The sequence below is a fragment of the Myotis myotis genome, unplaced genomic scaffold (assembly GCF_014108235.1).
Source record: "Myotis myotis isolate mMyoMyo1 unplaced genomic scaffold, mMyoMyo1.p scaffold_m19_p_1, whole genome shotgun sequence".
NCBI lineage: Eukaryota > Metazoa > Chordata > Mammalia > Chiroptera > Vespertilionidae > Myotis > Myotis myotis.
Window position 1 is genome coordinate 106,266,317 of NW_023416313.1, and position 15,801 is coordinate 106,282,117.

At 42.2% G+C, this 15,801-nt stretch overlaps 1 protein-coding gene across 6 annotated transcripts in view; it reads left to right on the plus strand.

Moving 5' to 3' along the window:
* Nucleotides 1–15,372: 15,372 nt before the first annotated feature.
* PRPF39 (pre-mRNA processing factor 39) overlaps nt 15,373–15,801 on the plus strand; it is a 28,463-nt gene continuing 28,034 nt past the window's right edge. For 5 of the 6 annotated variants that reach the window (XR_004973700.1, XM_036346850.1, XM_036346887.1 and 2 more), the window contains exon 1: nt 15,373–15,520. The gene's annotated coding sequence lies outside the window, so the exon portion shown is untranslated. Of the gene's footprint in view, nt 15,521–15,621; nt 15,797–15,801 lie in introns of those variants that run through there. The other variant, XM_036346867.1, reaches the window with a different exon arrangement.

Genomic DNA, 15,801 nt, shown 5'->3' on the forward strand with positions numbered 1-15,801 from the left:
CTTGTGCAGGAGGCAACCAATAATGTATTTCTCTCACATCGATGTTTTTTTCTCTTTCCCTTCTCTTCCACTCTCTATAATAATCAATTGAAAAATAGCCCCAGGTGAGGATTAACAATAACAAAATAAAAATCCTATATAATAAAAGGGCAATATGCAAATTGACCAAATGGTGGCATGACTGGTTGCTATGATGTGCACTGACCACCAGGGGTCAGATGCTCAATGCAGGAGCTGACCCCTTGTGGTCAATGCATTCCCACAGGGGGAGCACCACTCAGCCAGAAGCTGGGCTCATGGTTCGCGGCTCGCGAGCGCAGCAGTAGTGGCGGGAGCCTCTCCCGCCTCCGCCTCTGCTGCAGCACTAAGGATGTCAAATTGACAGCTTAGACCTGCTCCTTGATGCATGAATATCATGCACCAGGCCTCTAGTAAATAAATAAAATGTTTTAAAAAAAATTCTTGGTGAAGGGAATGTACCTAGCACAGTGATGGCGAACCTATGACATACGTGTCAGAGGTGACACGCAAACTCATTTTTTTGGTTGATTTTTCTTTGTTAAATGGCATTTAAGTATATAAAATAAATATCAAAAATATAAGTTTTTGTTTTACTATGGTTGCAAATATCAAAAAATTTCTATATGTGACATGGCAGCAGAGTTAAGTTAGGGTTTTTCAAAATGCTGACACACCGAGCTCAAAAGGTTCACCATCACTGACCTAGCACTCTAAGGATCCAAGGTTACAGGTGAGTTACACTTAATACAGGAGTCTAAATGTTTCTAACTAATACAAGAGTCACCACAATTAAGTTGGAAAATGCATAATATAAATGAACAAATTTCATTCCCCAGAGCAAATATATTCTGTAAATTAAGTGAGCCATATGGTGTTTTATGCACTTTTTCATTGCATATTACATTTTGAAGAAATAAACAGGAATCTTATACGGAATAGCTCAAATGTTGTGATTAACACTGAATATCAGAAGAAGCTCTTTGCTCTTTTTATCAGTCAGGATCCAAGAAGGAAATAGATGGCATATCAACATTAGGGTAATTTGAGAAGTGGTTAATAAGTGGGTAATTTGAGACTATTTACAATTGCAGGGTTTAGGGAAACCTGGAAGAAGAAAGTGATATGGAGAGGGCCACCTTGATTAGAGCCGAGATCCCCCACATGGAGAGAGCTTGGGAAATAAACATTCTGACCTCACTTTTCCCATCCATCTGCCAGGACTCTTTGTTAGCCAGACACAACTAGTAGCCAGGAAGAAAGGAATATAATTCATTAGGGTCAATCTCTGGAGAATGGAACTTGGAGAAGGGTGGATAGTTGATCTGGAGAAGTAAATGGAAGAAATTCATTTCATTAATAACACCTTTCCCCATTGGTCTGATCTTTTCGTTCTCTGATTCTGAGATCATCTGACTTTACTGTGTTTTAGAACTTGACACAACCACTAACCTACAGTATTTTGTATATCTTTTTGCTTCCCAAAGCTTATCAATGTGGTATTCAATTTCTTTTAAAGTCAACTAAGGCTACACAAATGAAAGAAAAGAAAGCAAGCAAACTATAAGATACAGAGTTCAAAATGAGAGATTTAAGGAACTTAATGAGAGCTTCAAGAGACTTAGTGAGACTTTCAAAAATATTAGTGAGAATGTCAAAGATGAAAAAGAACAGGCCAGAAATTGAGCATACACTAACTGAAACAAAGTATTTTATAGGGTTTCAACAGTAGAGTAGAGGATTCTGAAAATCAAATCAACAATTTAGAATATGAGGAAGCAAAAAACAATCAGGAAAACAAAAAGAAAAAAGAATTTAAAAATATGAAGATAGTGTTAAGAGTCTCTGGGACAACTTTAAGCATACCAACATTCACATTATAAGGGTGCCAGAAGTAAAAGAGAGAGAGCAAAACATTGAAAACCTGTTTGAAGAAATAATAACAGATTAAAAATGGAAGCAGAGTAAGTTGATGCTACACAGACACACTCCCAGGATCAAACTGGAATTACGAATAAAATACAAAGAAACCATCCCTAATAATTACCTGAAGTTTAGCTGGAGGGAACCTTGATAACCAAGGACAGAAAGAGGAGACCACATAGAGACTAGTAGGAAGTGCAGAGACACAAAAAGGTCTGGCCAGGCTCCCACAGACAGCAGCTGAGTTTCCAGAGAGATATCTCAGCTATGGGGGGGGGGGGGCCACTGAGAACACCAGGGTCTAAACCCCAAAATGGGCCCCCCAGTACAGAGCATCAGAACTGAGAAAGATGTCCGCATAATATCTGACTGTGAAAAACAGCAGGGTTGTTGCCTGCCAGGGAGAGATGGCTAGAAATGCAGGCACCCTCTTAAAGGATCAATGCACAAAATTTCTGCGCAGCTACTCACCCTGGGCCCTTGCAGAGGGAGTGCAGAGTGGAATGGAGCTGTGTGAGCAGAAGCCAGGGTTGGGGGCTCTAGGGTTAGAGCTCAGAAGGAAGACACCTGGTTTCTTGTGCTGAGTTGTCCCCTCACACTGTGGAGGACATCATTCTCTAGCAGATCTTTGCTAATCTGGTGTGCTTTTTCCTGAGAGGAAGACAGTTGACCTGCTCTATTGGAAAACCCCTTGCCCCACCCTGTTGAGTTTCTGAGGCCCAATAAGAGACTGAGAATAACAATTAGCCTCCAGACAGAAGCAATTGCCCCACCATGTTGGAAAACCTCTAGCCCCACCTGTGGACAATTGTCTTAGGCTACTCAAAACTGAATCCAATCAGTCTGCAGGCAGAAACAGGCCTCTGGAGACTTTGAATCTTTGCCTGATCTAATTAGTCAGAAACTGTGTTTGAAACTGTCCTGCATTAGAGATTGGGAGGCATAGCAGATCTACCTAATACGTAGTCACAAACCCAAACAGGCAGCCAATATGGGGAGACAAATAAACAAGCCCCAAATGAAAGAACAGGAGAATTCTACAGAAGTGTTAAATGAAATGAAGATAAATTTATCAGACATAGAGTTCAGAATAATGATAGCAAGGATACTCAATAGCATGAGAAAAGATATAGTAACTATGAAAAATGACATAGCACTACTAAGGAACACATTGGAAGGAATACACAGCAGATTAGGAGAAGCCAAGGATCGGATCAGTGAATTAGAAGACAGGGTAGAAAAAATCACTCAATCAGAGAACCAAAAAGAAAAAAAAGAAAAAAACACAAAAAATAGGACAGCTTAAGGGACCTGTGGGACAATGCAAAATGTAACAATATTTGCATATGTGCCAAGAGGAGAAGAAAGTGAGCAAGGGATAGAGATGTGTTTGAAGAAATAATAGCAGAAAACTTCCCTAACCTGGTAAATAAAAATGTCCCACAAGTTCAGGAGGCACAGAGAGTTTTAAACAAGAAGAACCCAAACAGGCCCACACCTAAACACATCATAATTAAAATGCCAAAAATTAAGGGTGCTGGAGGCTAGGAACAATAGTTAACATAATAAATGCAGGAGGTCAATCAAAAGATTGATGGACACTTTCAGCAGGGCTGAAAATCTGCATGTTATTACCTGCTGCTGGAACAGCTGAAGGCAGTTCCCCTAACTTGATAATCTTCTTATTGTTTACCAGGCCTTCCTTACCTTTGATATGTATATCTGCTTTGCTAGAGGGCAAATGTGTGAATAAAAAGCCTGGGTGCAGAGATTCCAGGAGCTTAGTCACTAGAACTAAGTTTCCATCTGGCCCTCCAAAATGCCTTCCAAATTCATATTTCTTCTCTAGTCTCTTTAATCCATGTATGCACGGCCCCTTTTCCAGATTCCTGAACCCGTCTAGAAGCAGATAACACCCCAGCATAAGGGTAAAGAGAGAATCTCAAAGGCAGCAAGAGAACAGCAATTTGTGAACTACAAAGGAGCTCCTAAAGCTGTCAGCTGATTTCTCATCAGAAACTCTACAGGTCAGAAGGCATGAAGCCTCCAAATTAATGGAAAGCAAGTATCTGAAACCAAGACTACTCTATCCAGTGAGGCTATCATTCAAAATAGATGGTGGTGAAGTAAAGAGCTTCCCAGACAAAAGGAGTCTAAAGGAGTTTATCAACACCAAACCATCATTGCTAGAAATATTAAAGGGACTGCTATCACAATAAGAAACAGAGAGAGAAATATAGGCAACAAGATTTCAAATGTCAATAAAGAAGTACCTATAAATATGTTCAAATGTAAACGGATTAAATGTTCCAATCAAAGACACAGGGTAGTTGAATGGATGAGAAAACATAACCCATATATATGCTGTCTACAAGAGACCCAACTCAGAACATGCCGGAAGCCGGTCCATCCTTGCTGCTTGACACGGTCGCTGCAGGAGAGAGACATCTGCACAGCATGTGTTTCGGGGGACCTGGCGTATATGGTGTGCTGTTCTTGGTGTGTTTGCTCACCTTCTTGGCACTGTGTGTTTTGGCCAGGGTCACCTCTCCGAGAAAGGCTGTTTCCCCGGCTGGGGATTTTTCCCTGAAGTTGGGGAGGGAATGGAACCCCTTGGCTAAGTGCCGGGCGGGTGGTTGATCACTTTGACTACGAACAATTACCCTTGAGCTGCATGGTCTTTGCTCCCTGGAGTGGAGGTGAGAGGTGCCCTAGCCTTTGGAATAGAAGTTGATGGGTTTGGAGTCGGCTGGTGTGAATGCAGATGTAACAAGACAATAAACAGAACCTGGAGACCGAACCTGGCTGGAGAACCTGGAGAACCTGGCTGGAGAACCTAGTGAGAGAACATGGCTACAGAACCTGGCTGGAGAACCTAGACAGAACTTGGCTGGAGATCCTACACAGAGCCTGGCTGGAGATCCTGGATAGAGCCAGGCAAGAGAACCCAACCATGCTGATCGAATGAGCACTGTCTTCGTGTCATTCCTTCTTCGCTGACTCTGTCCACACCTTGGGGAACCCCTGGACCTGCTGGGGCTGGACCCCAACAAGAACAAGACTCACACAGGATGAGAGAGAAGGGATGGAAAAAATTACCATGCAAATAGAAACAACCAAGAAAAAAAAAAAAAAGCTGGGGTAGCAATACTTACTGACAAAATAGACCTCAAAATGAAGGCCATGAGAACAGACAATAAAGGTCACTACCTAATACTAAAGGGATCGGTCCAACAAGAGGATATAACCCTGGTAAACATATATGCACCCAATACAGGAGTACTCAATTACATAAATAAACTTCTGGAGGACTTTAAGGGAGAGATCAACAGCAATACAGTTGTAGTAGGGGATGTTAACACCTGGCTGATTTCACTGGATAGATCTTCCAGACAAAAAATCAACAAGCAAACGGTTACTCTAAATGACACACTGGATCAGACGGATTTAATTGACATTTATAGAACATTTCACCCCAAAGCTGCACAATATACATTCTTCTCAAGTACACATGGGTTATTCAGAAAGCTAAACCACATATTAGGACCCAAAGTAAGTCTCTACAAGTTCAAGGAGATTGAAATCATATCAAGCATTTTCTCAGATCACAATGGAATGAAATTAGAAATCAGCTACAGTGAAAACACTCAAAAACATTCAAACAATGGAAACTAAATAGCATGTTATGAAAAATGAAAGTGTTACCAATGAGATCAAGAAAGAAATAAAAAAATTCCTGGAAACAAATGAAAATAAACACACAACAACCAAATCTATGGGACACAGCAAAAGCAGTCCTGAGAGGGAAGTTCATAGCACTACAGGCCTACCTCAAACAATAAGAAAAATTAATAATAAACTATTTTAACCTACAACTTAAAGAATTAGAAAGACAACAATAACAAAAAGCCCAGAGTATGTAGAAGGCAGGAAATAATAAAGATTAGAGCAGAAATATATGACATAGAGACTAAAAAAACAATACAAATAAATCAATGAAACTAAGAGCTGTTTCTTTGAAAAGATAAATAAGCTTGGTGAACCTTTAGCCATACTCATCAAGAAACAGAGAGAGAGGACCCAAAAAAGTAAAATCAGGAATGAAAGCAGTGAAATAACAACTAACACCACAGAAACACAAAGGATTTTAAGAAAATACTATGAGCAACTACATGCTAACAAGCAGGACAATGTGGATGAAATGGACAAATTCCTCAATTCCATCTCCCAAAACTAAATCAGAAAGAATCAGAAAACCTGAATAGACCAATCACAACTGATGAATAGAAGCAATAATAAAAAAAAAAAACTCCAGCCCTAACTGGTTTGGCTCAGTGGACAGAGCGTCGGCCTGCGGACTCAAGGGTCCCAGGTTCGATTCCGGTCAAGGGGATGTACCTTGGATGCAGCCACATTCCCAGTAGGGAGTGTGCAGGAGGCAGCTGATCGATGTTTCTCTCTCATCAATGTTTCTAACTCTCTATCCCTCTTCCTTACTCTCTGTAAAAAATCAATAAAATATATTTAAAAAAAAAAAAAAACAAAACCTCCCACCAAGCCCTGACTGGTTTGGCTCGGTGGATAGAGCGTCAGCCTGCGGACTGAAGGGTCCCGGGTTTGATTCCAGTCAAGGGCATGTACCTTGGTTGCGGGCACATCCCCGGTGGGGGGTGTGCAGGAGGCGGCTGATCGATGTTTCTCTCTCATCGATGTTTCTAACTCTCTATTCCTCTCCCTCCTCTCTGTAAAAAAATCAATAAAAGATATTTAAAAAAAAAAAAATTCCCACCAAACAAAAGCCCAGGTCCAGATGGCTTCACAGGAGAGTTTTACCAAACATTCAGAGAAAAACTAACACCTATACTCCTCAAACTATTCCAAGAAACCCAAAGGAAGGAATACTTCCAAGCTCTTTTTATGAGACCAGCATTATGCTAATTCCAAAACCAGATAAAGACACAGGAAAGAAAGAGAATTACAGGCTAATATCCGTGATGAACATAGACGCTAAAATCCTCAACAAAGTACTAGCAAATCAGATCCAGCAATATTAAAAAGGTCATACAGCATGACCAAGTGAGATTTATTCAAGGGATGCAAGGCTGGTACAATATTCACAAATCAATAAACGTGATACATCACATAAACAAATTTAAAGATAAGAACTACATGATCATATCAAGAGACACAAAAAAAGCATTCAACAAAATCCAACACCCATTTTTTTTTTTAAATCTTTTTATTGATTTCACAGAGGAAGGGACAGAGAGAGAGAGATCGAAACATCAATGATGAGAATCATTGATCGGCTGCCTCCTGCACACCCCACACCAGGGACCGAGCCCACAACCCAGACATGTGCCCCCCGACCAGAATCTAACCCAGGACCTTTCAGTTCACAGGCCAACACCCTATCCACTGAGCCAAACTGGCTAGGCCCTACACCCATCCTATCTAATAAAGAGGTAATATGCAAATTGACCATCACTGCAATACACAAGATGGCCACCCCCATGTGGTCAAAGATGGCCACCCCCATGTGGTCAAAGATGGCTGCCCCCATGTGGACACAAGATGACTGCCACAAGATGGCTAGAAGGGGAGGGCAGTTAGGGGTGACCAGGCTGGCAGAAGAGGGCAGTTGGAGGCAACCAGGCCCCAGGGGAGAGCAGTTAGGGGCAACCAGGCCTGCAGGGGAGGGCAGTTGAGGGCGACCAGGCCTGCAGGGGAGGGCAGTTGGGAGCGACCAGGCCAGAAGGGGAGGGTAGTTGGGGGCAATCGGGCTGGCAGGGAGCAGTTAGACGTCAATTAGGCTGGCAGGGGAGTGGTTAGGGGCAATCAGGCAGGCAGGCAGGCGAGTGGTTGGGAACCAGCAGTCCTGGATTATCCCAACTGCCCAGTGGGATCGGGACTAAACAGGCAGTTGGACATCCCTCGAGGAGTCCCAGATTGGAGAGGGTGCAGACTGGGCTGAGGGACACACACACCTCCATGCATGAATTTTGTGCACCGGGCCTCTAGTTTTTTAATAAAAACTTTCAGCAAAGTGGCAATAGAGAGAACATATCTCAACATAATAAATGCCATATATGACAAACCTATAGCAAACATCATATTCAATGGGCAAAAACTAAAACCATTTTCCCTAAGAAGAGTAGTAAGACTGGGATTCTGCTTTCACCACTCTTATTCAGCATAGTACTGGAAGTGATCAGACTAGATGAAAACATGAAAGGCATCCAAAATTGGAAAAGAGAAAGTAATACTGTCATTATTTGCAGATGACATGATATTGTACATAGAAAACCCTAAAGACTCCACAAAAATTTACTAGATTTAATAAATAAATTCTGCAATGTAGCAGGATACAAAATCAACACCCAAAAATCAATGGCTTTTTTATACACCAATACTGAATCCTCACAAAAAGAAACTAAACAATCTCATTGACCATTGCAACAAAAAAACATTAAGATACTTAGTTATAAACTTAACCAAGGAGGTAAATGACTTGTACTTGGAAAACTACAGGACATTGAAAGAAGAGATAGAAGATATACACAAGTGGAAAAACATACCATTTTCATGGATCAGTAAAATGAATATCATTAAAATGTCCATACTATTGAAGGCAATCTATAGAATCAATTCAATACCTATTAAAATACCAAGGGCATATTTCACAGATATAGAGCAAATACTCCAAAAATTTAGATGGAATTCCCTAACCGGTTTGGCTCAGTGGATAGAGTGTCAGCCTGCAGACTGAAGGGTCCCAGGTTCGATTCTAGTCAAGGGCATGTACCTTGGTTGTGGGTACATCCCCAGTAGGGGGTGTGCAGGAAGCAGCTGATCAATGTGTCTAATTCTCTATCCCTCTCCCTTCCTCTCTGTAAAAAATTCAATAAAATATATATATTTTTAAAAAAGACCCCAAGCCAAAACCCGTTTGGCTCAGTGGATAGAGCATCGGCCTGCGGACTGAAGGGTCCCAGGTTCGATTCCGGTCAAGGGCATGTACCTGGGTTGTGGGCACATCCCCAGTGGGGGATGTGCAGGAGGCAGCCGATCGCTGTTTCTCTCTCATCGATGTTTCTAACTCTCTATCTCTCTCCCTTCCTCTCTGTAAAAAATCAATAAAATATATATATTAAAAAAATAAAAAAAGACCCCAAATAGCCACAGCAATCTTGAGAAAGCAGAACAAAGTTAGGGGGATCACAATACCAAATATCAAGTTATACTACAAAGCCACCATAATCAAAACAGACTGGTACTGGCACAAGCACAAGCATATATACCAATGGAACAGAACAGAGACCCCAGAAATTGACCTAAGCCATTATGCTCAATTAATATTTGACAAAGGAGGCAAGAACATACAATGGAGTCAAGATAGTCTCTTCAATAAATGGTGTTGGGAAAATTGAACAGATAAATGCAAAAAAATGAAACTAGGCCACCAACTTACACCATATACAAGAATAAACTGAAAATGGTTAAAAGACTTAAGTGTAACTCATGAAACCATAAAAATCCTATGTTTAAAAATCCATAATACATAATAAGGCAGCAAAATCTCAGACATCTCTTGTAGCAGTATGTTTGAGAGATGCAGATACATCTCCTAAGGCAAAAGAAAATAAACAAATGGATCTACATCAAAATAAAATCTTCTGCATAGCAAAAGAAACCATCAACAAAATGAAAAGGGATCCCACTGTGTGGGGAACATATTTGGCAATGATACATCTGGTAAAGGGTTAATATCCAAAATATATAAGGAACTTATACAACTTAACAAAAGGAAGACAAACAGCCCAACTAAAAAATGGGCAAAGGATATAAATACATACTTCTCCAAAGTGACCAGGAGACATATGAAAAAATGCTCAAAGTCACTAATCATCTGAGAGATGCAAATTAAAATGACAATGAGGTGTCACCTCACATCTATCAGAATGGCTACCATCAACAAATGACAAGTGCTGGCTAGGATGTGGAGAAAAAGGAACGCTAGTATATTTCTGGTGGGAATGCAGACTGGTGCTGCCATTATGGAAAACAGTTTGGAGTTTCTTCAAAAAATTAAATATGGAACTGCCATTAGACCCAGTGATCCCACTTCTAGGAATATATCCTAAGAAACCCAAAGTACCAATCAGAAGAAATGTATGCAACTCTATGTTCGTAGCAGGGTAATTTACAATAGCTAAAATCTGGAAACAGCCTAAATGCCCATCAGTAGAGGAATGGATAAAAAGCTGTACATTTATGCCATGGAATACTATGCAGTAGTTGAAAAGAAGGATCTCTTACCCTTTGAGATAGCATGGATGGACCTGGAGAGTTTTATGCTATGTGACATAAGCCAGTCAGAGAAAGACAAGTATCACATGGTTTTAATAATATGTGGAATCTAATGAACAAAATAGACTTAACAACAAAATAGATCCAGAGATGTAGAAGCGTAGAATAGACTGTGAAACCTCAGAGGAAAGGCAGGGGAAGGAGGGTGGGTGGGAACTTATCCACCAAATAACTTGTGTGCATATGTATATGCATAACCCATGGATAAAGACAATAGGGTTGTGAAGGCCTGGGGTGGGGGTGGGAGTGGGCTAGATGGGATCAATAGGGGAAAAAAGGGACATACATAATACTTTCAACAATACCTTTCAAAAATTAAAAAGAAATAATAACAGAAAAGTTCCCTTACCTGGTGAAAGAAATAGACTTTCAAGTCCAGGAAGCACAAAAAGTCCCAAATAAGAGGAACCCAAAGAGGCCACACCAATACACATCATAATTAAAATGGCAAGGATTAAAGACAAAGAGAATCTTTTGGTGTTGATTGTTTGTTTTTAATATAATTTTTTCATTGATTTCAGAGGAAGGGAGAGGGAGAGAGAGAAACATCAGTGATGAGAGAGAATCATTGATCGGCTGCCTCCTGCACGCCCCCTACTGGGGATTGAGCCCACAACTCAGGCATGTGCCCTTGACTGGAACTGAACCCGGGACCCTTTAGTCCACAGGCCGACACTCTATCCATTGAGCCGAACAGCTAGGGCCAAAGAGAGGATCTTAAAAGCAGCAAGAGAAAAGCAGTTAGTTACCTACAAGGGAGCATCCATATGACTGTCAGCTGATTTCTCAACAGAAACTTTGCAGGCCAGAGGGAGAGGCAAGAAATATTCAAAGTGATGAATTGCAAGGACCTACAACCAAGATTACTCAGCAAAGCTATAATTTAGAATTGAAAGTCAGATAAAGATCTTCACAGATAAGAAAAAGCTAAAGGAGTTCATCACCACCAAATCAGTATTACATGAAATATTGAAGGGTATTCTTCAAGAAGAGAAAGAAGAAGAAGAAGAAGAAGAAGAAGAAGAAGAAGAAGAAGAAGAAGAAGAAGAAGAAGAAGAAGAAGAAAAATAAGAACAATAAAATGGCAATAAATACATATCTGTCAACAATTGAATCTAAAAATCAAAATAAATGACCAAGAAATCTAATGAACAAAATAAACTAATGAATATAATAGAACTAGAGGCATAGAAACATGGAACAGACTGAAGAATCTCGGGGGATGGGGGAGGGGAGGAGGGAAGAGATTAACCAAAGATCTTATATGCATATATATATTACTTATGGACACAGACAATAGGGTGACGACCTGGGCCGGGGCAGGAATCGGGTGGAGGGGGGCAATGGTAGGAAAAAGGGGATGTCTGTAATACTCTCAACAATAAAGATGAAAAAAAAAATAAAGTCAACTAAGGCTAAATCAGTTTTTAAAAAGGTTTTTTTAGCCCTAGCCAGTTAACTTAGTGGTTAGAGCATTGACCTTCAGACTGAAAGGTCTTGGGTTCGATTCCCATTCAAGGGCATGTGCCTTGGTTGCAGGCTTCAGCCCTGGCCCTGCTCTGGGCGTGTGCAGGAGGCAACCAATTAATGTGTTTCTTTCTTTTCTTTCTTCCTTCCTTCCTTTCTTTCTTTTTTTTAATATATTTTATTGATTTTTTACAGAGAGGAAGGGAGAGGGATAGAGAGTTAGAAACATCGATGAGAGAGAAACATCGATCAGCTGCCTCCAGCACACCTCCTGCTGGGGATGTGCCCACAACCAAGGTACATGCCCTTAACCGGAATTGAACCTGGGACCCTTCAGTCTGCAGGCCGACGCTCTATCCACTGAGCCAAACTGGTTAGGGCTAATGTGTCTCTTTCACATCCATGTTTCTCTCTCTCTGTCTCTCCCCCTCCCTTCTACTCTGTCTAAAAATCAATGGAAAAAAATATCCTCTGGTGAGGATTAACAACAACAACAAAAAAGAGTAGAACTGAAGAGGACTGCTAAGATTGTCAACACAACTTTTAATCTCCATTTTTCCAGAGGAAATGTTATATATCTTATTGTTTCCTCTTCAGGTAACTAGGACTCACACTACATAGATCTGAGAGTGTCAACATAAGAAATGTTGAAACCTGTAGATAATTTTTATGAATTTATTTGAGTCAAACAGATGACAATTGCCAGGAAGCAAAATCTCAATGAGTTGAGAAAATGCTCTGGAGATGGGCAGTTTTACAGTTTATTATATACATTAGAATTAAAGGAAGAGACATAAAGGGGGTTACATGAAATTCATTGCTGGTAGATCCTAGGGAGGCAGGAGAAAGCGAAGTGGGGAAATCTCTGAGATTGGATAACGAATTGGTAAGGTAAAAACATTCGAACCTGTGAAGAATTTTTGTGAGTTTATTTGAGCCAAACTGTCGACAATTGCCGGGAAGCAGAATCTCAACAGATTGGGATAATGCTCTAGACCAGAGAATGGCAGTTTCTCATCTATTTTTATGCATTGCAATCAAAGGAATGGATGTAGATAGGTTACATGAAATCCATTGGTGATAGATTAGAGAGGCAGGAGAAAGCGAAGTGGTGGTGGTGGGGAACCTCTGGGACTGGATAAAGAGTAAAGTGATAGACACATACTTCTGTTACTTAGGTGGGTACAGGATAGTTAACAGTCGACAATTAATACGATAATAATAACAATGAGAGAATTTGTGGTTTTCTGCCAGGTGCCATTTGTTGTGCCCTGAGGGATCTGGAAAAAGGGAGGTTACAAGCTACCCTGACATTTCAAGGATACGTTTTCATAGATGCAAAAATACAGATAGGTTCAATTAAGGTAAAGGTTGACCTTTGACAGGGAAGATACTGGCCTAGGAGGTGACTACCCACCATAACTGCTTTTAGTTAAAGTTTAATTTAGACTATCCTTTGGGGTTACTTTAGGTTTCTGAGTTTGCAAGACTGCCATGTAGGGCTTCCCTGAGCTTGTCAGGTTAGCATGTGGCCCCTTTTGTCCACAGAGTAAAACAGAGTAACATTTACTTTTTTCTAACATATGTTTTTATTGATTTTAAAGAGGGAGGAAGGGAAAGGAAGAAAGAGATAGAAACGTTGATCAGCTGCGTCCTGCATGCTCCTTGTTGGGGATCAAGCCTGAAACCCGGGCATGTGGTGTAACGTACCCCGCAAATCACACAAGGACGCCTCAAGAAGTCGAATTAAGGAGTCACATTTATTGCAAATCCGGGACTATGAGGGGGCATTTTGCTCTCCAAATCTCACAGTGATAAGATGGCCGCAATACCAGATTTATATAGGCAAAAATCACAAAGGTATTGATTACATCTCAGGGTTTGGAATGAGGAACCTGGTTTGCAAAAAGCAGTTACAGAAGCGAAATTGAGCCGATTAGTTATCTACAAAGATTAATTATAGTTTTGGGTCTTCGGACCACTGAGTCAACGGAAACACATTATCTGGAGCCATCGAGGCTATTTAGGGTAATTGTGCTGTCCTGGTCTTGGGACCACTGAGTCAACCGGAACGCATTATCTTTGGCCACTGAGGCAATTTAAGGTAATTGTGCTGTCCTGGTTCCCAGGTACAGAAGAATGTGCTTCGATAATCAGTAAGATCACAATCAATGGGATATTCAAACCACCAACAACGGAGTATTCATCGATTGGGACAGCATACATAAGTTCAGAAAATCAAAGTAACTTTTCTATTGTTAAACAAAGCAGATAAGTACAGAAGCCAAACAGCAGGGTTAAAGTTAAACTACAGTTTCTACCTGAGATGATTGCTATCATACTTCAGTGGCCTGACCAGGAATGGAACCAGTGATCTCATGGGTCAAAGCTCAACCACTGAAACATTTAAATCTTTTACATTTGTGGGTACAGGATGGTTAAAAATTAACATTTACAGCACAAGGGGATGGTATTTGAGGAACAAGGTAACAATGAGGGATTCTATGGCCTAGTGCTCTGGTGCCAGTGGGTTGCACCCTGAGAGGTCCAGATAAAGGAGATTACTCTTTCATTCCAAGTGTATGTCATCTTAGATGCAAAAAAACAATAGACAGGCTCACTTCAGGTAAAGACTGACCTTTGTCAATAAAGCTACAGGCTAGGACGTGACTACCACCATGACTGTCTTTTAATTAGGGATGTTATATTCACACCATCCTATGTGGTTACTTTTGGTCTCTGAGTTTGTAGGGCCTGCCATACAGGCCTCCTATAAGCTTGTCAGATTTAGTATGTGTGTCCCTTTCCCCCCCCAGAGTATTTATATATATTGAATTCAGAGAGGAAGGGAGAGGGAGAGTTAGAAACATCAATGATGAGAATCATTGATCTGCTGCCTCCGGTACACCCCCTTACAGGGATTGAGCCTGAAACCGGGGCATGTGCCCTGACTGGGAATCGAACCTGGGACCCTTCAGTCCACAGGCCAACGATCTATCTATCCATGAAGCCAAACCGGCTAGGGCCAACAGGATTTTCTTAAAAATTGATTTTGGAGAGAGAGAGGAAGGGAGAGGTAGAGGTAGAAACATCAATGATGAGAGAGAATTGATGGGCTGCCTCCTGCACACCCCCTACTGGGGATTGAGCCCAGAATCCGGGCATGTACCCTACTGGGAATTGAACTGGGGACCTTTTGGTTCATGGGTCGAGGCTCAACCACTGAGTCATACTGGTGGGGCCACAGGGGTTTTAAGTCTTAATTTTTGTCCATTTTTAGGTAGAGGGGTAAAACCTGAACAATTGTTGGGAAACATTAGGTTTGCCCCAAAAGAAAAACAATTTCTTTCTTTGGGGGGCAAGGGCAGGGCTGAGCGCTGGCTGTGTTTAAGATCAGGGGTGTGAAAGCACCTAACTACCCTTACATTTTGGGAAGAATTCACTAACGAAACTGGACGAGCAGCTGCGTCAGCCTCTGGAGCCTGGGGGCGGGGCGGGCGGGGCGGGCGGGGCGGGCGGGGCGGGGCGGGGCTCTTGGATCCCGAGCGAAGCCGGGACGCACGCCGCGCGATCACGTGACTCCCTCGCGACCCAACCACTCGGCGCATGCGCGGCGCGCTCTCTCCGGGGTAGGTGTTGTGGCGCTGGTGGCGGTGCAGCGGCGGCTGTGGGCGCTGAGACCGTGGAAGTGCCATCGTCGCCCAGTCTGCGGCTCATGGCATTGAGCCGCCTCCACCGTCAGGTCCGCTGGGGTGGGCGCCTGGGAATTGGCGGAGGGGGCGGGAGGCTGGGCTGGCGGGGGCCTGCCTGCTTTCAGGCCGCGCCGGGCCGGGCCGGGCCGGGCCTCCCTCCCTCCCGCCGTGTTGCGGCCTGGCCCGGCCAGGGCGCCCAGCTGTCCAGTCCTCTGGCCTCCCCACCTGTTGGGTGGAGCAGTGCGAGGTTTCTTTTCTTAGACTAAACGTTTCTCAGACGGGCCTGGAAATGTGGGCCTCCACGTGATCGAGGAAGCGGTTTGGGGGTAAG